This window comes from Camelus ferus, chromosome 26 (assembly GCF_009834535.1).
Source record: "Camelus ferus isolate YT-003-E chromosome 26, BCGSAC_Cfer_1.0, whole genome shotgun sequence".
NCBI classification, from domain to species: domain Eukaryota; kingdom Metazoa; phylum Chordata; class Mammalia; order Artiodactyla; family Camelidae; genus Camelus; species Camelus ferus.
The window spans coordinates 7,729,246-7,752,569 of record NC_045721.1 but is presented as its reverse complement, the minus strand read 5'-3'; the positions used below and the strand labels follow the sequence as shown (position 1 = coordinate 7,752,569).

Genomic DNA, 23,324 nt, shown 5'->3' with positions numbered 1-23,324 from the left:
TTCAATACATGGTTGAGAACTATTTTATATTAATTACTGGTCTAGACACTAGGGATTGAAAACTCCATCCATAAGGAGTCAGAAGTCCAGTAAGAGAGCTAGACCTTGAACACATAACAGAGGGATGAACTCGGAGCAACAATGGCACAAAGCAATCAGAGAAAAGCACTAAGTGAAAATGCACCCCAGACCAAAGGAACACAAAGAATGAAAGTGGAAAGACGTGCCCAGAAGTAAAAAACGTGCTGGAAAGTAGTGAGAGAGAAAGCTAGGAAAACAGAGGACAGGTTATGGTTGGGTTTGAATTTCAGTATTGGAAATTTTGATTTCCATTCTATATCTGAGTATTTCCCAAACTTTGCTGAGAATTAAATTGGTCTGAATTCTGGATCACCTGTTAAAAGTACAGACTCCAGAACTCTTCTCATAACTGAACCCAACCTTCCCTGGTGGTCTAGTGGTTAGGATTCAGTGCTCTCTCTCATAACGGAACCCAAATCTCCAGAAAAAAAGCATGAATGTCTGAATTTTAGCTGGTTTTCATGTGATTTAAGTATTCTAGTGATTTCAGTGTTCGACAAAATTGGATGAGGCAAACAAGTCTGAGGGCCTGAACCAAGACAATAGGACTAACAGAGGAAACGAGGAAATATGTACGGTGTATGCTAACGAGGTTGCTCCGTCATGACCCAGTGATCATTGGAGAGTGATAACCAGAGGGGCACTGACGTTTCTGATTTGGGTCCCTGGGTGAAGCTGTCAAGATCTACAGTAAAGAATGCCTCAAGAAAAACTAGCCTGGAAGAGAAGATAATAAAGTTTAGACAAGTTAAATTTAAAACTAGGGGTAAAGTCTAGAAGGTAAGAGAAAAATGAAACTAGATCTTAGGAGAAAAGTCTAAGCTTGACTTATACAATGGGAGATAACATTTAAAAGATGTCTTACAAATGTCCCAATAATTCATGCTATGGAATTTGTCACATGACAGAGCTCCAATGGTGTGCTGGCAAATGTTTTTCAGCTGGCTCTTGGAGGGGTGCAGGTCAGGGGGACCCTGATGATTTGTAGCATTCACAATGACAGATTTCAAGCTACCAAACACATCACTGAACATGAAATTGGGAAGAGAAGTGCCCAGTTGGTTTTCACCACCAGTAGAAGCTGTCCCCAGCACACCATCACTGCATAGTCCCCCTCTGTCCCCAGGAAATTCACTTAAAATCTCCTTTGGCTACTCTTCCTAGTGAGTCCTTACTCTAGTGAAAAAAAATTTCCATCCTAGCAATAAACTCAATAAAATTAAAAAAAAAAAAAAGTCAAGCTCAGTACATTCAAATAAAGTAATTTCTTCCCCCAAACATCCCATCTGTTCTTCACAACTGTCCCTAGGTTGCTGCAATCCACTCCAAGCCAGCTGGCACTTCCGAACAGCTGGGTAAAATCATTACTCATTGTCCAGATGTATTCAGTAAGCTCTGGTTCCTCTTTAACTCTTTGGCCTCTCCAACCTCCATCAGACGAATTAGCTTAAGTGACCACTGTAGAGCCACGGATTTGGGGCCCAAGTTCTAGGATTGCTGGGTTCTGATGCCTAGTTACCAGCTAGGCTGACAACTCCTAGATGCCTCTCTTGGGCTGGTTCCGCACATTTTGTAAAAGAATGTTGCCTAAAGCCTGAAACATACAGGAGAGCCCATCCTCAAGGCTCTGACTTTTCCATTCATACAGAGATGAAAAGTTGCAGAACAGAGAATAACATTTGTCTTGTTGGAGGTTTACAGGGACACCATGACCTGACCTAAGTGGACAGCTGCAAGAACAAAGGATTCTGACATCCAGAAGTCTGCAACAACCAGTCACACCCCCTCCCCTTTTTATAAAAGGATCCTGAATTCTGACTTGGGTAAGATGGTTCTCTAGCACATTAGTCCCTCAATTTCTCATTCGGCTGGCTTTCCAAATAAAGTCACTATTCCTTGCCCCAACAACCCATCTTTGATTTATTGGCCTGTCATGCGGCCAGCAGTACAAGCCTGGACTCAGTAGCAGGGCTGGGGAGGAGATTGGAATCAGACGAGAGTTCAATAACCATCTCCACTTGTAATTAGTTCATGCTTATAAGGAGCCTGCAACTCTCTCTGACGTTATCTGGCAGGAGTGTCAGAATAAGTCTGAGGTTTACCAAATCTCGTAGCACACTATCTCCACACTGCTTGTCGTCAGGACACAGGTGACAGATTCCGATTTGGCCTCCTCCATTTCTTTCTCTCTACTTGAGTGCTTGTTGTGTGATATTCGGTAATTATCTTACAGCATTTTAAAGATGGCATTTCTTTTTTTTTCTTAATCTGACCTGCATCATTTCATTTGAGATACCAGCTGACAGACTATTGATCCTTTTAAAAGTGTCATTTTGTTCTCCAGCTACTTTTAAGATTTTCTCTTTGTCATTGTTTCAGCCACCTTATTTCTGGGCACCTCTGTGTGGTTTTCTCAGTATTTATTCCGCTTGTGGTTCAAAGTACTTCTTGAATCTATTGCTTGATTTCTTCCATCAGTTTTGGGAAATACATGGCATTAACCAGCCCTTCGAAAGTTGCTTCTGTCGCATTGGCTTCCTTCGTCCCATGTGACTCTAGTTATCCTTACGTCAGACTGTTTCGCTGTCCCATGTATCACTTAACGCAGTTTTTGGAATTTCCAATGTCTTTTTCTCCTCTATGCTCAGTTCTGGATATTTTCTTCCAATTTCTTAACTCACTCTTCAGTCACATCCAATCTGATATTAAACTCATCTATTAAGAGCTTTGCTTCTGTTACCATATTTTTCGATTTTGTATCAGTTTGTTTAATTTTTTAAACGATTCCTATCCTCTGCTGATATTCTCCATCTTTCATCCATATTCTTGAACATATTCAGCAGAGTTATTTTAGCATCTCTATCTGATAACTGACATCCTGGTCGGCTGTGGTCTGTTCACATCATGTGTTTTGATTTTAGTCATCTCTGGGTTTGCTAAGTAATGTCTTACTGAATGCATATTACTGGCTACATTTTATCGAATGACACTGTGTCATGAAAAAAATATAGAGGTTGTGGAGGGTGTTATTTCCTACCAGAGAGGATTCATGTTAACTCTGGGCAAAAATTAGAGTAGGAGCAGCTGGTCTTAATCTGATCAGAACCAACTTAATCAAGATGGGGATTTCAGTCTTTGAAGTCTTCTCTATTTCGGGTTCTCCATTACTCCTAGGAGATGGACCTTTAGGAGTTTTAACTGGAAGCTTGATATGTTTAAAGGGGCCCTAAATTCTTAATACTGTCTCTCGAGCACTATGAGACTGAAAAGTACATCTGCTTAGCTTCCTGACCTCTCAGCCCTTGACTTCTTACAGACAGACACGTGGTTTGGTGGGAAAAAGCAGAGCAGAACAGCAGACTCATTCTTCTGCGTTTTTCTTCACTCAGGGGTCTTGGGTCACCAAATCCACGCAATCTCTCAACTCCGATGTCCCTCTGCTCCATGAAACCAAGGAAAGCTCTCATTAGCTCCTTCACCTTTTACCTCACAGCTCCCTGCTGAGCTGCTTAGCTTTTTCCATCATTCAGTTTATGAATCAACAAAGAAGAGGAATAATGGTAAAAAATTTTGCACTTGCCTCGGTCAAGTCTCTTCTCTCCGAGATCTCAGTCACACAGGTCCTGGAAGCACTGAAAGTTTTTGGATGCCTTTGAATTGATTTTCTTCTGTGTTTTATCTAGGTTTTCTAGTCATTCTCTGAAGAAGGTTGTTTGGATATAAACTACTTCATCACAGCCGGGAGAGGAAGTCCAAGACAGTGAAAAATAGCTGTATTCTAGACACACACTGAAGGTAAGAACAAAGGGCTTGTTCTTTCACATAAACTGAGGTATCTGAGCTGAATTAAGGGCTACACTGAGGCCTTTGGCCTGAGCTACTGAGCTGTAATTTACAGATATGGAAAAATCACATGAGAAGGAGGCTTGTCGGGGGAATATCAGGAGGAAACTTTTAAAAAATAAAGGGAAGATTCCAGGAGGCATCGTGATGTATGAGGCTAAAGCTCAGAGAAGAGGCGCCATGTGGGGCTGTAAGTTTAGAAATCACGAGCACATGGATGGCATTTAAAACCAAGAGAGTAGGTGAGGTCACCAAACGTCTGAGGAGAGATAGAGAAGAAGAAACCCACCACATCCAGCTCGGAGCTCAGGACCTCCAGGGGATGCCCAGCTCCTCCAGTCAAGCTTCCAACAGGGCTACGTACGGCTCCCTGTGTTCTGATGATCTATGAATTAAAAGGTAAGTTCTCTGCCCACCACCATCATCACACACACAGCCAATACACGATGGTGGAACAGAGGCAAGACAGCAGTAATAAACACCCCCATTTACACGTGGAAAAGCCTAGACGTCAGCGGTCCACTGCAATACTGAAGTCACTTTGAGTAGAAAACGTGAACGAGTCTGAAATGGTGGTAGGAAGAAGTGTCTGATAAGGTTTTCCCTGTGCTCTCCGTGGGGAATGTCCTTGCCCGCCCTTTGCTGTGGCCCTGGCCCCTTCCTCTGTGCCCTCCACCTTGTCCATTACCCTCTTTGGCCACATGCCAAGTGGGAGAGAGGAGCCCGTCTTTTGGGAGCCTTGGAAGCCAGCCTCGTGTTTATGGCAGTGTGGAGTCCCAGGGGCCGTCTGAAGTACAAAGCGGTCAAAGCAGGTCTGTTGGTCTGTTTGTTTAGTATGCGGCTTATTTGGAAGCTAAAATTCCTCGAAAACTTGATAGGTTTTGATCAATTTGCTTCGCAGCAGTGGTATGTGCCAGAAGCCACAGTCAAAGATCTTTCCTAGACAGAATTCTCAAATATGTTTTATCTCTCAGCTTCTTTGCCGCCTTATTAATTTCTCTCTATTTAAGAATAGCTACTTTGAGGCTGTAACTTCTGAATGGAGGATACTCTATACTTAAATCGATCTTTTTTGTGAATCACTTTATTCACCTGAAAAGATTTACTGGACTGTTACTCCTAGAATTTTTTTTTTTTAATTCCGTGTTTCACCATGTAGATTCTACAGCTGACTTTTTCAACTCCACGAAACTGAATTTCCAGACTCTCTTCCCTTTCATTTATGCTTGCAAACTAGCTATTTCTTTTTCAAGCTTTTTCTTGGCCAAACGCAGCCGATAAAAACCACACACCACTAGAGTGGTGTTTCTCAGTTCTCCTCCTAGAATTCGATTTCAATAGGCACGTGTTCTACCTTCCAAGTGTTCACAGGAAAAAGTTTTACCAAATGTCTTGCCACTGCATAACAAGATTACCATTCTTTCAGCTGCCAGTTTCAGTTTCCTGACCAACCATAGCCAATCGCTAAGCCAATAACATATATTCCAAATTTTTGTTAGGAAAGGACTCCGCCTCAACATATAAACATCTGTGCTTGAACAGGCTAGCTGCTGCAGCAAACAATCCAAAATCTTATTGGCTCAATGCAATAAAAGCTTTTTTTTAATCCAAGTTCAATGCAAATATTCCTGGCTTGGTGGTTCTCTTGCAAGCTGTGCCTTAGTAACCCACATGCTTCTATCTTATGGCTTTGCCATTTTACAAATTCAAGGTAATCCTGGAACATTCCAATCCTCAGATGGGGGAAGAGAGAGGAGTGTAACTCAGAGGGCTTATGACCATGTCTAAAAGTGATATAAATAAAGTCTGCACACATTTCTTTTTCTAGAACTCAATCACATGGCCCCAGCCTAACAACAAAGAAAGCTGGGAAAGAAAGACTCCCCATGTTCCCAGGAAGAGGAAACAGGATTGGTGAGCACGTAGCCAGCTTTGCAGTAAATGCAGCTAGAACCACAGATTATCTTAATATTTACTTGCCAATGCAAGTAAAGATAATCCAACTCTAAAATATGCAACAGAGACATATGGGAAACCCAGCCTGAATCCTAAAAATGTAGCGCATGAATATGTTAGCTAAAATGCACTGAGAATTTACTATTCTTCAGGCATTCTCCCAATTGTTTTATAATTATTAAGTTCTTGGTCTTTAAAATAATCTCATGAGTGGTTGCTATTATGAAACCCATCGTATAGATAAAGAAACTGAGGCACAAATGGGTTGGGAAACTTACCTGAGGCCTCACAGGTATTAAGAGGGAGGAACAGAATTTGATCCCGGGCAGCCGAGTTCTAGAGCACAGGCTCACACATTACACTGCTCAGCCCTTTCTGATTTATTCAAGAACTACTCAGATAGTTTAAGACACCATCACCTAACGGTATCTCCTCTCTTCCTCTCCCCAACGCAGAATGCCATTTTCACTCTTATTTGTACACTGGTCCCACTGATTCTCTAGGGCCTCCTCTTAATGCACACATTTACCGTCCTATAACTGTGTTAGTGAGAATTTGGGGAACAGGGATTATCATCCAGCCTATAGCGTGATAAAGGAAGGGGCAAAGGGCAAATACGAGAAACACATACATTTAGAGGGTAGTAAGGAGACAGAGCCAGTCCACACTTCACATTTGTTGGGCCCGGGGCAAGACTACCATCAAAGACCCACATTCTACAAGTCTAAGACTTAAAATGTTATATATTAAGCCAGCACAGTGTTAGATAAAATACACTTTATTCTTCTACCTTGAAAAATACATAATCGTAACATTCTGGAATGCCGGACTGAATTTACAATTCTTGGGCTGGAAATTCCATGCCAGAATGTGGCACCCTGGGGAGAAGCTGGCGTCTGATGCCCCAGCTTCCTTCTTCTCCCACCCCTGGACCCATCCTGTACTACAAGGGGCCTCTCAAGCAAACAAGTGGACACGTAAGCTTTGCCCACAGCACCCCAGCAAATCGCCACGCCTCCATCTAGAGAAGGGCAGGCGGGAAGCCAGCTTGTGCTGTCCAAATAGGAAGTTCCTGGACCCTGAGTATTCCGAACATGGTCTAGATGGAGGGCAAAAAAGATTTTGAGAGGACATATCTTGGCCCCACAGAACCCTCACACTATGGGAATGGGTACTGCCACAGAAGGGCCAGAGCAGGACCACTCTCAGCAGAGTAGGACTGAAATCCCTAACTTTTACCTCTCACCATGAAGGGGTAACTGGGGTTGGATTTGTTCTCCTGCCTCCAGCAGGACATCTGAATTACAAATAATGTTAAAGGAAGTCCTTCAGGCATAAGAAAAATGATACCAGATGATAATTTAAACTACACAGAGGATGAAGAATACCAGAAATGATAAGTATGTGGGCAAATATAAAATGTATTTTTCTCATTTTTAATCCCTTTGGAATGTAATTGACTGGTGAAAGATATATCATGAAAACACCAATCTACAAAAAGCTGGAGTGGCTATATTAGTATCAAAGATTTCAAAACAAAAATAATATTGTCAGGAATAAAGAGAAGCATTTGATAATAATAAAGGCACTAATATATCCAAAGGACATGAAAAGCCTCAACTTTTATGTACCTAATAACAGAGCTTCAAAATACATAAAATGAAATTGGTAGGAACAAAAGGAAAAACAAGAAAATCCACAATAATAGAACTATAAAGGGAAATAAAATAACCACTTTAATTGCAGATTATAACAGTTATAATATTTCTCTATCAGTAATTGATAGACAAGTAGATAAAAAATCAGCAAGAATATGAAACACTTGAAGAATCACTTCAACCAACCTGACCTAATCAATCAACATTTATGAAACACTTCATGTAGCATCAGAATGCACGTTATTTTCTGGCAAAAATGGAACATTCACCAAAATAAACCATATGCTAGATCACAAAATAAGCCTTAAAAAACTTAAAGGGATTAAAAATCACACAAAAGTATCTTCTCTGACCATAATCAAATTAAAATAAAAATCCCTAACAAAAAAATACCTGGAAGATCCCATAAATAATGTGTAAATCAAATTACACATATCTAAAAAACACTTGTCAAGAAAAAAATTACAAAGGAAATTAGAAAATATTTTAAATTGAATAAAAATGCAAGTAGAATATATGAAAATTTGTAAGATGCAGCTAAAGCCACATTTAGAGAATTTTTAGCATAAAATGTTTATATTAGAAAAGAATGTGTCAAACCAATGACTGAAGATTCCACTTTGAAAAACTAGAAAAGATAGATCAATGGAACAGAAGACAGGCCAGAAATAGATCCACATATTTTTGGTCAATTGTTTTTGGACAAAGATACTGAGGGAATTCAATTCAGAAAGGATACACTTTTCATCTGATGGAGCTGGAACTATTGGACATCCACACATTAAAAAAAAAAATTAACGTTGATTCTTAACTCCCACTCTATATAAAACTTAACCTAAAATAAATCATAGACCTAAATATTGAAGCTAAAACTATAAAACTTCTAGAAGAAAACAGAAAAAATATCTTGTATCTAGAATGTTTAAAAAGTCTTACAAATCAGTGTAACAAAGAAGATAGCCCAACTTAAGAATTGAGCAAAAGATCTGAACAGACACATCACCAAAGAAGAATGACAAATACACACATGAAAGGGTGTTTGACTTCATTAGTCATCAGGGAAACACAAATTAAAAACCAGGGTCACCACTACACATCCGCTAGCGTGACCAAAATTTAAAAGACTGAGTGCTAAGTGCCGGCATGAATGTAGAGTTACGGGAACTGTCATCGATTGCTCAGGAATGCTAAAGGGCTTAATCATTTTGGAAAATGGTTTGGCATTTTCCTACAAAGTTAACCATCTACTTACCATGAGATCCAAATATCCCACTTTGAGATATTTACTGCCTAGAAATTAAAACGTATGTCTGCACAAGGACTTACATTCAAATGTTTGTAGCAGTTTTATTCACAATAGCTAAAACCCAGAAATGACACAAATGTCCATTGCCTGGTGTTTGGCTAGTAACTGTGTACTTCTCAGCTATAAGAAATAATAAATTATTGCTATGGAATAATGCAGATGAATCTCAAAATCGTTACGCTAAGTAAAAGAAGCCAGACATCAAAGACTAAATCCTGTAGTTTCCACTTGTGCATAGTTTCAGAAAAGACAAAACTATGATGACAGAAAGAAAATTAGTGGTTGCCAAGGACTAAGAACAGGGGGAGAAGACTGAGTCCAAAAAGGCATGAGGAGGTCTAGGGGTGATGGAAATGTTCTACACCATGATTGTGGTGGTGGTTACAGGACTTTAAAGATCTGTCAAAACTTATCAAATAATTAATTACAATCTTACCGTGTAATATCTGAAGCTTACAAGAGAACATACAATGATAATAAGGAAACATATATTGAGCTATAAATAAAATGGACACTGGTGAGCCTACTGCTTGAGATCTAGAACGTTATAGATATTGTCTCTACTTATGTCAACTAATTGTTTGTTAACAAAAAAGTATATGTAATTGTATTATAGTAAAAAAAAATCATCGATTAAAAAATAAATACATAAAAATAAATTTAAAAATTTTGTTTAAGTTTCTTCTGCATAGCACAGGGAACTATGCTCCATATCTTGTAATAACCTTTAATGAAAAAAAAAATATATGCGTGTATATGCGTGACTGGGACATTGTGCTGTACACCAGAAACTGACACATTGTGATCGACTGTACTTCAGTAAAAACAAAATTTTAAGATAATCAATGAATTCTATGTTGTTATATGTATATTTCATCTCACTACAACTAATTTTTTTAAAGGTGGAGTTGAAGCCTGGAGCAAGGATTCCTCTTGCCTGAGTCCAAGGGGAGTAATGAAAACAAAACCTAGTAAAAGAAACAAACAAAAAAAAGGTATAATTTGTAAGGAGGTTAGAGACCCTGATTATTGTGTTAATGGAAGCCTAGGAGGAAGAGTCACTAGCACAAATCAACAACATCTAACACTGAATGAAGGTTTCTGCTGGATTTTCTTTATGAGATGGTCAGTCAGTGGGCGCCACGAGAAGAGATAGAGGAGAAGTTTAGGGGGAAAAAAAGTTTATTATACTCACAGGTCCTGGAGACAGGAGACACAGCGCATCACCCAGTGCCACATGGAAAAACGCCAGGGGAGTCGGAAGCAAGGGAGCGCTTACACCGCGGCCTTCTTCGGGGTTTCTGCAGGAAAGACAAAGCAGGGAAGGTAAACAGCTTAGGGCTGGCTGGCTTGAATCATTACAGCAGGCTTTGGGCTACAGGCATGGTCTCTAGTGGCCTTGGGATAATTAAGACAAAGGAATATTATCTCCTGGGACGCAGGGCTCCAGGCTGCTTAGTTTACTATATATATGTCAAGGCCATGCTCCCAACGGAGCCCTCGCTCACCTCCAAGAATTGGAGCCCAGAGAGGAGCAGTCTCTCCCCAGCCAGAAAGGATTTTGTTTTAAGATGTCAAAACAGCATAATACGCAGAATTCTTACGTGCCATGAACGATTCTGAATTTCTTGAATTCTTTTTATCTGGGTAACAAGCCCCGTAGCGAATCAAACTCTTTAATGAAGGCATATTCAGTACCGAATGCTGTATGCCAGATGAGGACCAGAATGGACAATGGTTTTGTGTTAATGTACGTGCTTAACTCTTAGAAGGAGGAAGTTGAAGCCAGAGCGCTATAGGTTAAGATGTGAAGAAGCAAAAACAGAGAATGTAGACAGCTCCTTCAAGATGTTGGCTGTAAAGAAAACAAGTAATGCAGAATTACAGCCAAAAGAAGATTTGTTTTTGGTTCTGAGATTTTTTTTAACATGTTACATAATAATATATAATTATATATATATTTACATTATATATATGTTATATATTTATAATTATTATTCTATATTATACATATTTAATAATTATTATGTTATATAGTAACGTGCAAATGGGAAAGATATAGAGATTAAAGATATGAGTGGTTTGAGAGATACTAGATGAAAAAGGAGAACTGAAGTGAATGACTACCTCTCAGAGCCTTACCTATTTCTTAATCTGTAAAAATAGTAATCATAATCCCAAATGACAAAATTTTGGTGATGATTAAATGGAATAAGATATAGCGTATTTAGTACATCTTCTGGCATTAAGTGTTGCTCAGTAAATGACCATTTTATTTCTTCCACCTTCTTTATCTTTAACTCTTACACCACAACTTGCTCTAGGAAGTGCAAACCAGCTGCAAAATGTAAACTTGCTATAACTTCATCTTTGCAGGCTTTTTTAAAATATGAATCCTTTTAGAAATATCAGCGGCAAGGGGAGCTGGAGAGCTCTCAAGTAAGTTACTGAGAACCTGACAGATGTCAATGGCTAGATCCAAATGCTGGAAGCTTAGGAATAAATGCGATGCCTTTTGGAAATGAAAATGAAGAGCGGAAGAAAAGCTGAAATAAGAGAACACATTAACCCCAAGAAGAAATTTTATGGAGTTTGTTACTGGAACAGAATAACTGGTACTTTTATCTCAGATGATTGTAGCATTAAACTAAACAGACCAAAATGTTGTAAGCATCCTGATTACCTTCCTTCAGTGGCATTAGCAATGTAAATCAACAAAGCAAATGAACTCTGTGGGATTAACCGACTATAAAAATGGGGGTAAGAGTGAACACTGGATGTTTATTTTTAAAAGTTAAACTACAATAATAGCCCCAGGGACATATAAAGGCAGTCAGGAAATGTCAAAGATAAAAATGTAAATTAGAACATTTGGTTTCTTCTTAAAGCAGGCTGCCAGGTTGTCCTTTTTTGACATTTGGAAGCCTGAAATTCTTTACAAGTCTACCCTTGACTAACATACAGATTAATTAAAGAAAAAAACAACAGTGACAGTGATATTTATTTTTTAAGAGTTCAAAGATTATGCCCTCACTGGGGATAAGTATCATGGAGTCAAGCTCTGTAATTTGACTAAAGGTAAAAATCTGTAAAGGTATTTGCTTAAAATCCCCTGGAGAATATTCTATGTTGCTCATAGTACTAAGTAGTGGCTATATTAACATCAGACGTTATTGCTGTCTGTATTATCTGTATTAGCATAGAGCTGCTGGAACAAAAATGGGGCTCAGTGAAACCCAGAGAGGGCACATTTTAGAGAACGTGGGTCTGTCTGTGCCTGAATCCCCCACATAGACAGAGCCTTCCACGCTCCACACACACAGAAAGCACATATACTCACATACACACGTGTATGTCTGTGTACAGTATGTGCATGAGTCTTTTGAAAATCTACTTAAAACACAGATTCCAGCTGCACTCAACTCAGCCCCCCACTCTAGTCATCTGTGTTAATAGGTCTAGGGTTGACTCCAGGAATATGCATTTTAACTGTCACCCCCAAGTGATTTTAATGCAGAAGGTCTGATGACCTCACTTATAAAAACAGTTAGAGAGCAATGTTTAAGTTACTCACAATAAGAAGAAAGAATGATACTGTAATTAGTACCTTTATCTAAACTGCTCTTACCTTAACAGAGTAAGGTAATTTAAGTGATCTGATTTCCCAGCCTCTGGGTTCCTTGAGGTAACAAAGACATTTTGCCATTAGAGGTCACACTGAATAGGTTCTCTCTTGACAGAAGGAATTCATTGATTTAAATGCACAATCAAGGGGAAAAAAAGACATGCATAATTTGGCACTTCCTATTGGCTAGAGAGGTGGAGCAATTGAGAGACAACCGCTAAAAGCCTTGGCCATTTCTTGACCTGTTTCATCTGTAGTGACCTTTGTCTCCATTCTATATTATTGTTACTCCACTCCCAACCACATCCTACACAATTTAGCTTCACTCACAACGACTGAAACTCTGAAGTCTTCCTGTCAAACATTCCCCTCAGTGACTACAAAGTTCTGTCCTTCCATGCTGGGCTTCTCTGAGCCCTCTGCTCCTTGACTCATCTTCCTTTGCCTTAACTGCAATCCTGTCTTTACTTCTGTTCTTGTTCATTTTGGATTTCATCATCTCAACCATATTCTTGGGACTCAGTGCAATTCCTTTCTGTATTATCTATCTTTCAGACCTGACAAAACACAAACTCTAGATCAATCCACCTGGTCATTTGCTCAGGGCTCACACTCGGATGCTGGACTCAGAGACACTTGAAAAACAATGCAGATGATTACTACTATAAATTCATGACTTAGAAACCTCCACTGGGTTCTCCAGTTTCTCAGAAATCCTTCTTTATGTTACTGGTGCACAATTTCCCATTCTCCATCGTAGATATTTCCAATCTTTGCCATGCCCCTCAAACTTCTTGAGCCCTCATTCTCAAGGAAAAATTCACCCCCTATTTCATAGAGAACACAGAGCACGTGCGACAAGAACCACTAAGCTTTCCATCTCCAAACAACGCATGTGCCTACACCTGCTCCTGTTACGATGGATCAAACGTGTCCTTCTCTGTCCTCAGAGAATCCTACCGTTGTGCACTCCATCCCTTTCTCTTCTTTTGTTTCTCATCTGTGAAACACCAGCAAAATTATCATCTAGATACGGAAGGCTTGACAAGATCCAGAAGCCTCAGTCCAGACCTTCAGAATCATAATCTCTAGATGTAGCATCAAAGAATTGTGTGTTTTTTAAGTTTTCTAGGTGATCTTTGTTCTCCCTCAAGTATGAGAAAGACTGACATCTAGCCTCATCAGAGACCTACAATATTTATTTCCCCTGGTCCCTGGGTCTTCAACGTCATCCATCAGTATTTTAACTTCCACACAACTCTCTCATCAACCTTGATTGGCTGTCCGCTCACCCAGTTAGATTCTTACATTTCTCTACTGCTTCACAAACTTCTTGAAACAAAACACTTTCTAAACAGTCCCTTTTCAATCAACTGCCCCCACCATCACCACTCGCATCTACTTGATTGACAACAGTAGTCCCTAACTGACCCCATTGCTGAATCAGGGGGGGTGTTTGACGTGTTGGCAGCATTTGACTCAGTTGGCCTCCTTCCGTAGCCTCCCTTGGCACTCTACAAGCTGCTCCTCTCTGTCCTAGCTGACTCCGGTTCTCTGTCCATTGCTTAAATTAGAGTACTCTACAGATTTCTTCTCTTTTAATTTACATACACATTCCTGGGGAAATCCCATCCACTTCCAAGTCTTTAAATCTTACATATAATCTGATGACTACCAAATCTATACTTGAAGCTAGATTTGTTTCCTGAGCACCAGTTCCACCATCTCCATCCCACTCCCACACACTCCCCAAGTCTGCTCCTGTTCTCTGTTCTCTACCTGAATCATTCCTGCTGCTCCTGCACCTCCACATCTGATCCATCATCAAGTCCTACTCATTTTATCTCCTAAATCTCTGCCAAGTCTATTACTTTGTTTCTCTACATCTCCCCCTGCTCTTCCCTTCCCTTCCTTTCCTGAATATTCAGTACAAAAGGCATTAGGTGGGACCGAGGAAGGCAGGCATCACCATCAAAATGTGGGGTGGAAGGGAGCTGCAGTGGCGCGGGGTGTCAGAGCCAAGGCAGGATGTGAACAGCAAGGAGTCCCGGGATGAAAAGGGAGAAAACTGGATAGAACCTTGATGTGCTGGATTAGGAATTGGAGGTACAGCCGTGAATTTAGGATTTCATAGATAAACATATTAGGTAGATAAAGAGATACAGAGGTATATAGAGAAATAAATATAGATATAATGTATTTACATAGAGGCATATGTATAATTATATCCCTTAGTGTTATTGACTAAGAGGCTCTGGGAGCAAGATTTATATAGTTGTATTGTGTCAATGCTGGAAAATGCTCTTGTTTGTAGAAAATACACTCTCAAGTATTCAAGAATGCTGACACATAAGGTAAGCAACTTACTGCCAAACAGTTCAAGAGAAAGAAAAAATTCTTGCATTCGGAAATTTTCTTAAAGTCTGAGATTGTTTCAAGATAAAAAGAAAACTATAAATAAAAACAGCAGTGAGATATTGCTATACATTTATTAGAATGTCTAAAATCCAAAGGACATTTATTTTTTAAAACCTATCCTCTTTTGATTGGTAGTTACAAGATCCAGCAGACAGAAAGTCAGTAAGGATACAGTCGAACTGAACAGCACCATCGATCAGCTGAATCTAATTGACATTTTTAGACTACTTCATCCAACAACAGTAGAATACACATTCTTCTCAGGGTTACATGGAACATTCACCAAGGTAGACCACATTCTAGGCCATAAAATACACTTTAACAGCTTTGAAAGAGTAGAAATCACGCAAGTTTAATTCTCAGACCACACTGGGATTAAACCAGAAGTCAGTAACAGGAAGGTGGCTGGAAAAACCCCCAAATATTTGGAAATTAAACAACATGCTTTTAAATAACAAATGGATCAAAGAAAACATCTCAAGAGAAATTTCTGAATATTTTGAACTAATTGAAAATGAAAATAAACCTTATCAAAGCCTGTGGAATGCATAAGGTATAGGTATTTACCCAAGTGAGTTGAAAACATATATCCACACAAAACTTGCACATGAATGTTTACAGTAGCTTTGATCATAATTGCCAAAAATTAAAAGCAATCAAGATGTCCTTCAATAAAAACAAAAACAAATTTCTTCTGCATAGCACAGGGAACTACATTCAATATCTTGTAATAACCTTTAACGAAAAAATATGAAAACGAATATATGTATGTATATGCATGACTGGGATATTATGCTGTCCACTAGAAACTGACACGTTGTAACTGACTGTACTTCAAAGAAAAAAAGATGTCCTTCCATAGCCGAATGCATACACAAACTGTGGTATATATATACAATGAAATATTATTCAGTCATGTAAAAAAAAAGTGACTGAGCCACCAAAAGATACGAGGGAAACTTGCTAAGTGAAAAAAGCCAGTGGAAAAAACTGTATGTACTGTTTGATTGCAACTGTATTACATTCTGGAAAGTCAAAACTGTAGGATGTTGCAAAGATCACTGGTTGCCACAGCTTCCGAGGAGGAGGAAAGGATGAGTTGGTGAAGTAGAGAGAATTTTTAAGGCAGTACAATTCCTGTATGATAGTGTATGACAGTGTAATGGTAAACAGATGACATTATGCATTCGTCAAAATCCACAGAACTATACTAGACAAAGAGTAAGTCCCAACGCAAACAATGGACTTTAGGTAATAACCATTTGACAGTAACGGTTTATCAATTGGAACAACTGTACCACACTAACAGCACGATGTTAGTAACAGGAGAAACTGCATGTGCAAAGGCAGAGGGGTTAGATATGGAACTCCACATAATTTTTCTGTAAACCTAGAATTGTTTAAATAAAAAATAAAGCCTATTAAAGACATAAAAAATAAAACTATTCTAAAATTACGATAAATAAATACGATAAAAGATAAAGTCCATTAAGAAATCTATCCACTTTTCTGCACTGCATTTTTCATGCTCTTGTTCCAGCTACGTCCATCGTTGGCCTCGGTACTATTACAACCTCCAACCCACCTTCAAATGTCCCCTCTCTGGTCCATAGTCCACTCTGCAGCAAGAGTGATGTTTTTAAGATATCAATAGTCGCCTTCTCTCTAACTGTAAATATTTCCATTGTTTGCCACTGCCTTATACAATTCTGAACCCTTAATGTGGGTCACCAAGCCCTGGAGGGCTGGTCCCTGTCACCTCCTCTGGCTGGTCCTCACAAGTCCTGCCCCACCGTCACACGTCGACTCTCCTGAGCTCCTTGCCGTTTCTCCCGTCTGCTGGCTTCCCCTCCTCCCTCATCCTTTGCTCAGAGGAGGCCTACTCCTCCTCTGGTCTCATCTTAAACTTCGTTTCCCCTAGGAAACTGCCCCAGTTTGGCTCAAAGTGGACTCTAATAACCCTGAAGTATAAAAACAGAATTTTATGGACTTCCAACTTACACATCTGATAACTTACCTTATTATATTTTAATAAGAGCCACAGAAGTATATCCAAGCCTGTGGCTTTAAGGATGGAACAAAAGCATCTGAGGGGAAAACAAAACAAAACAAAACAGCTAAACCCCCTACTCAGCCATGTGTGTGTCATCAGCTCTGCAAGCACAAATGTGTCTGGGCTGGTTAGCGGCCTGGGCCCCAGTGAGGACTCCCAGGCCCTGATCCCATGTCACAACCAAAACAAAGTTGAAGTGACCCCTGGGAAATCTGACAGGTCAGCACAGCTGTTCTGGTGTGGATGCGGGCAGATCACTCGAGGTGACAGTGACTATTACCATAGCAATAACTCTGGTGAATTAAGTAGTAATTAAAAAATAGTCCAGCTACACATGAAGAGTCACTTGGGCCTGGGAGGGAGAGGTGAAGGGTCAAAGCCAAGGTTAGAAATCTGAATTAAGAACAAGCTTGGCCCTCAAGAGTCCAAGACAGGAGAAGAGGCAAGCATTTTATGAACTCTGGAGCCCAAAGTGGAAAGAATAAATATGCATTTCCCCTCTTTTTGAAACAAAAATCAATGAAGTAGCCAGCATCTCTACTAAAGGTGGCAGTAATTGCATCCATCACCTATAAGCAAGCAAGCCTGCCTATGTCAAAAATGTGTCAATGGCAGGCTCCAATTTCAATTCTTTGAAACCCAAGCTGAGAGGCAGAGATCCAGACCAGGGATGCAAAGGGGAAAGTGTAAACTGAAGCGTGTCAGGCAATGCAGGCAAGGAGAGAAGGTGATAATAGTCCTTCTCCACCGGCTCCCCAGACACCCAGGGTGGCCTTAAGCTAGGCTGAATCTGGGGCGGGAGGGACGCTGAACTACTGAACGTGATGTCCAAGGGACCGCAGCCGCCAGTCACACCTCTGGCTGCCTGGACACATCATCATCTGCCCTCTGCTTTAGGCCCTTTAATACTATTACTGCATCTTCCTTGGAGCAATGGTTCACTCATTCATTTCTTCATCCAGTCATCATTCATTCAACAAATATTCACTGGGATCAGGCACTGGGGATGAACAGGACAGACAACGTCTTTGATCTCACTGAGCCAACATTCCAGTTGGGGAGATAGACAATCAACAGATAAACAAATACACATTTAAAAATAAAACCAGGGAGTGATAAATGCTATGAAGGGAAAAATAAAAAAAAAAAAACCTAGGGCAAAAGAAAAGAGGAGCAATGGTGTTTCACACAGAGTGGCTCAGAAAGATCTCCTAAGAGTAAGAGGACCATGTCACTCTCCTTTGATAGCTCTATGCTTCATTTTTTGAAGAGTTGCCCACCATTTCCCATGGTGGCTGCACCATTTTACATGACTGGACTCATATTTTCAAATTATCGTTCTGGCCGCTGAGTGGAAAACAGATTGTAGTGGGGACAGGAATGGAATCAGGGTGCCTAGTCAGGGGAGCTATTGTGTATGACAAGCAGTCAGTGGAAAGCTGATTACAAGGCCCTCGGCGGGCACTGGAGGACAGGGGACCGGTGGGCAGGAGCTAAGGAAACAAATGATGGCCCCAGTCCTGGCGATGCTGGGCTTGGTACAGACCACTGGGCTCACAACAACAGGAACACAGCAAGCTCTAGGGTTGACTGGATGATTCAGTTTCCACTCTGCTCAGGCATCAGTCTCCATGGGAACTCTGCTGAATTCGGCTGGAGGCTGAGGTTTGATTGGTACAGCACACGTCTCACACACACACACCCAGCTAAAGAAAGTGGGACGCGAGGCAGGCACCTCCCTTGGGAACCAAATCCCATGGGAAGGCAAGGAACTAAAAACCCCAGGAAAACATCACCCTTCACAGATTTGGTTATTCCTTTTTGCCATGAAGTATGACTTCGGGGCCAGACGAAGGAATGCAGTTTGTCCTATTTAAGAGAAATCTGCCACTTCTTGTTTGTGATTAGGCACAGGGACGGGGAAAGATTTGGAGATAAAAGGGGCTGTGATTTCTCAACCTTGCAGTTGTTTCTAACCCTGTTCGGTTATTTTATTTCTGAGGAAAACCAGTACACCTTTTCTCAGTCGATCCAAATACTCATCAAAGTTGTTTTGTTAATAATAGCAGGTAATAAATGACTTCTGTTTCACCTTTTTAGAATAGGATCTACAAATCCTTCCCGGGATCCAAGGGGTTCTTGAACTTTTAAAATGACAAGCATGTCACTTAAAATTACTGAGCTAAAGCACTTCAGGTAATAAGAGGGCTGTGTTTATTTTACTGCTGTGGTCTATTTCAGACTAAGAGTATAATGCCGGCAACTAGAGGAGTTAAGCCTTGATGAAAACTAAGACCAGTCCGATTCCCTGCTAGCCAATTAGCAGCTTTTCATTTGCAGAAGAAGAATTCCACCCCCACAGAAGAGCCTTTGAACCGAAACCACAAAATCTTATTGCTGATTGTCTACTGAAATTCACTCTCCTGTTGGATTATACACAATCCCAGAGGCTCAGAAGAAAGATGGAGCACAGGGAACTCTCACCAAAAAAGCTAGCAATGCATAAAGGGACAGATAAAGCAACTGGACCCCCCAAATAGGAGAGGATCTGTAAGGTTTCTGGAAGCATTTCCTCACTAAAATGCTTGTTTTTCATCATAAAATTTTTCATAACAATGTATATGTTACCAGGTTTGCATATACATTGTATAGCAAAAACAGTAACATTTGCACTGACGTCTTTAGTTTACAAAGTGAGTTCATTATATGACATTTCATTTAAAATGGAGAATACCCCATTTGGTAGATGTGAAAAGTTCACACCCCTTACTCAAATCACTGGTCCTCAGTGTAGACACTTAGGGCAGCAAGTACCTCAGAAGACACGTGTCCATGATTCTGTGTTGCTTTTAGGGATGTGGAAAGGAGGATTTTAAAATAAAGACAGTATCTTTCTAAAAAAGAATAAGGGTGTGCATATTGTAACTTGAAAATGTGGTGGCTGCCCGTGCTTTGTGGTCCAAAGGAAAAGCAGTATGTGGTGACAGTTTATGATCAAGGTCAAGCATTAATGGCCCTGGTTTCTTAAGCCCAACCTTCCCCTGATATACCACGTAGCCTCAGGGAGGCTCGGTAGTAAACTGAACCTCAGTTTTGCCAGTATGCAATGTGGGGAAAACTTCAGTGCCTCCCTCTTGGGGAAGCTATGAGAACTGAGTGTAATACTGCACGTGAAGGGGTTCGCCCAGTGCCTGGCACACACCTGGTACCCAGGAGAGGCAGCCATTGGGATGACTCTTGTTTATACACCCAGAACTGCTAAAAGCCTGCAGGGTGGGGCAGTCACACCATCCAGATGGAGCTGCCAAGTTTGAGCTTAAGGGGGTCTGCTTATTGTTGCTTAACAGGTGGGAGGGGCTTAGCATTCAGAACAAGACCACAGCAAGGAAGCCAGCCAGGACAGGATGGAGAAGTACAAAAAGGACTTTCTTCCTGGCCTTGTAAAGACTGCTGTTGGCAGACACCCTCTTGGGCTCCTAGAGGATGCTCCACCTGATTGTCTCTCCAAGACCCACCGTTAGTGGAAGATTCTTTACAAAGAAAGTATTTTTTTTTTTTAGCCACATGGTTGCCCAATCTATTTTTAGAACTCAGGCATGCTCGGATTTTTTTAATCGAATTTCATTTTATCATTTTTTTCAATCACCTCTTCTAGTCTGAAAGTATTATATAACCTATAATTTATCTTTAATTCTAGTCATTTCGAATTCATTTTCTTTTGAAATTTTGATATCCTTTGACTGCTTTGTATCCACTAGTTGCACTAGAATAGAAGCTGTTTCGTGAATCCAATAAATGTTGATTCAATAAATGAACATGAAGTATATAAAGGTGTAGGAAATTTGAAGTTTAAAATCACTAGCTAAAGAATACACGCTGGCCCATGCAACTGAAATGTCTATCTGTGGATTGTCGGGGGTGATAAAGAGGTGTACCCATAAGGACCGAGAATGTGGTTCCACGGTGAGTGTGACCTTATGACTGTTATACAGATTCCACTGTGCAGAAATATTTTCTACCTCTCTTTTTCTCAAACTTTCCCCAACCATCCTTCTCTACTCCAACAAGGATCACTGAAAAAGTATATCATTCATACTGGTTCATTGCCAAAATAATTTCTATTGAAGTTTTTCTAGGAATCCTCAAATAGTACCTTTCTTTGCCAAAATGCAAAACTGCTGAGCCAGTTGAGAAGGAAGACAAAGGAGAAATGCAGATGGGAGGCCAGATGTCTCATGTACTAGTGATTGCACAGATAGCACTAACTACCCCCCAAATCCAGTCTCTGTCTTTAGGACCCCATTTCACAGGCTCCCTTGAAGTTGGGAGGGACCACATGACTCTGCTCTCTACAATGGAAGGAGAGTGGGTGTGATACCTCCACCTGCAGACCAGACCTATACAACCTCCCATTCTTACTCCTTCGATCTCTTTTGCCCTTCTTGTGGGCAGGAATGGAGATATTCAGAGAGGTCCTAGAGGTGACATGTTGAAGAGAGTAGAGCAGAATGTCCCCATGGAGGACAGCCATCCACTGGCCTTGTATCATTAGGGGACAAAGAAGCAGACCACTTGTCTTTTGGTCTCTAGATGTTTGGCGTCTTCTGTTACTGTAGCTTACCCCACCTTCCCTCATGATAAAGCTGATTTTAAAGCCTAAGACTTTTACCTATACGGAGGTGAACTCCAACATCAAGCAATCTCATCCACTCAACACCTTTGCCCAGGGTTTCCCCCGTGCTCTCCTGCTCTTCACCCCCAAGCTGCCAGGAAGCCTGCCCAGTGACCCTCCCTGGAATGATAAGTAACTGCTGGATAGCCACTTCTGGAAAACACTTTGGAATGGTTACGTATAGGAGAGTGAGAGGAAGAGGATTGCAAAGTAGAGATAAAAGGGAATAAATAAGTAAAACAAGAAGGGGTGGGGAAATGCTCTCCTTCTCTATTACCCTGAAATCTAACCCTGACTTCCTCCCGACCCCACTTCCGCTCCGTGGACTAAATTTTGGCATTCTGTCCACATGCTCCCCAGCATACAATCTTGGCTTGCCCTGGATTGATCTTTTCTTTTCCATCTCAGCCCACACAGCTGGGAGTTCTGCAGGAGCAGAAGCCTGCCAAAAACAATAGTTTTCCTAAATGTCCAACAACAAGGGAATTGGTGTATATGTATTATGAAGCATCTGGTCAACGGTGTATTATTCAGTCATTAAACGCACTTCACCTGAAGGCTTTGCAAATGTCCCTGAAATAACGTTACTGAAGTTCTCCTTTCCTAAGAGCAAATCATAAAATTACATATGCAATATGGCAATAACTTTAAAAAATGTACTTGTGGGAATAAAGCTATGGATTAAATCTGGAGAAAGAAAAACAATCGCTGGGTTAGAGCAGTAGGATTCCACAAAATTTGTATTGTTTCAGTAAAGCTATTCTATGTTCAAATGATAAAAGAAACAGCCTCTGCCATCCCTACTCAACACTACTGCAAAGGGGAGGACGCCACCCCTCCCTGCCGTCAGAGGAGCCAGCCCACCGGACTGCGGGGCGGGGAGAGCACCCCAGCTCCAGACGCCCCACGGTCTGCACTGATTCCCCATCTGAGCACAAGTCCTGCTGCTGCTTCCATATGTCCTTGCTTTATTTTTAAGTCTTTTAAGATGCTAAGCATTTTGCATTCTGCTGGTGGTATTGTCTGCCTTAGTAACTCACACGCCCAAATAGAAATACTCCGAGACTCTCTCCCTTCTGACGGTCCCAGTGGATGTGACATTATTTTGCAGGGCAAGTAGAAAAATCTGTGCCCTTAGCTCATTTGAAAAGAGTAACACAACTCTCTGCTGACAAAACTTGTGAAGCTGAGCTTTGCATTCCCGTCACTGTTCAAGAAAGTACGTGGTAAGTAAAGTCAGTCAGACAGAGAAAGACAAAAGGTGTATGGTATCACTTACACATGGATCCTAAAAAAAAAAAAGATACAAATGAACTTATTTACAAACCAGAAGTAGGCTCACTTCCCCAAAGGGGAAGGGGATAAATTAGGAGTTTGGGATTAACAGATACACCCTACTATCTAGAAAAGAAATAAACAACAAGGACCTACTGTACAGCACAGGGAACTGTATTCATTATCTTGTAATAACCTATAATGAAAAAGAATCTGAAAGGGAATATTTATATATCTCTATATGTGTGAGTGTGTATAACTGAATCACTTTGCTGTACACCTGAAACTAACACAAAATCGTAAATCAACGATACTTCAATAAATATTAAAAAACAAAAAAGGTATTTGAAACAAGGTCACCTTTTAGCTGTTTTTGTCACCTTCTTGTCTTGTCCATAGAGAATGCATATACAAAGAGAATTCAATACCAGTAGGAT

The 23,324-nt window shown here is 40.5% G+C and overlaps 1 protein-coding gene across 3 annotated transcripts in view; it reads right to left on the bottom strand.

Annotated features, from left to right (window-relative positions):
* The window catches only part of FUT10 (fucosyltransferase 10), a 359,041-nt gene that overhangs the window by 210,397 nt on the left and 125,320 nt on the right, over positions 1-23,324 (bottom strand). For all 3 annotated transcript variants that reach the window (XM_032468336.1, XM_032468337.1, XM_032468335.1), the window contains one exon: positions 10,040-10,145. The gene's annotated coding sequence lies outside the window, so the exon portion shown is untranslated. The remainder of the gene's footprint in view (positions 1-10,039; positions 10,146-23,324) is intronic.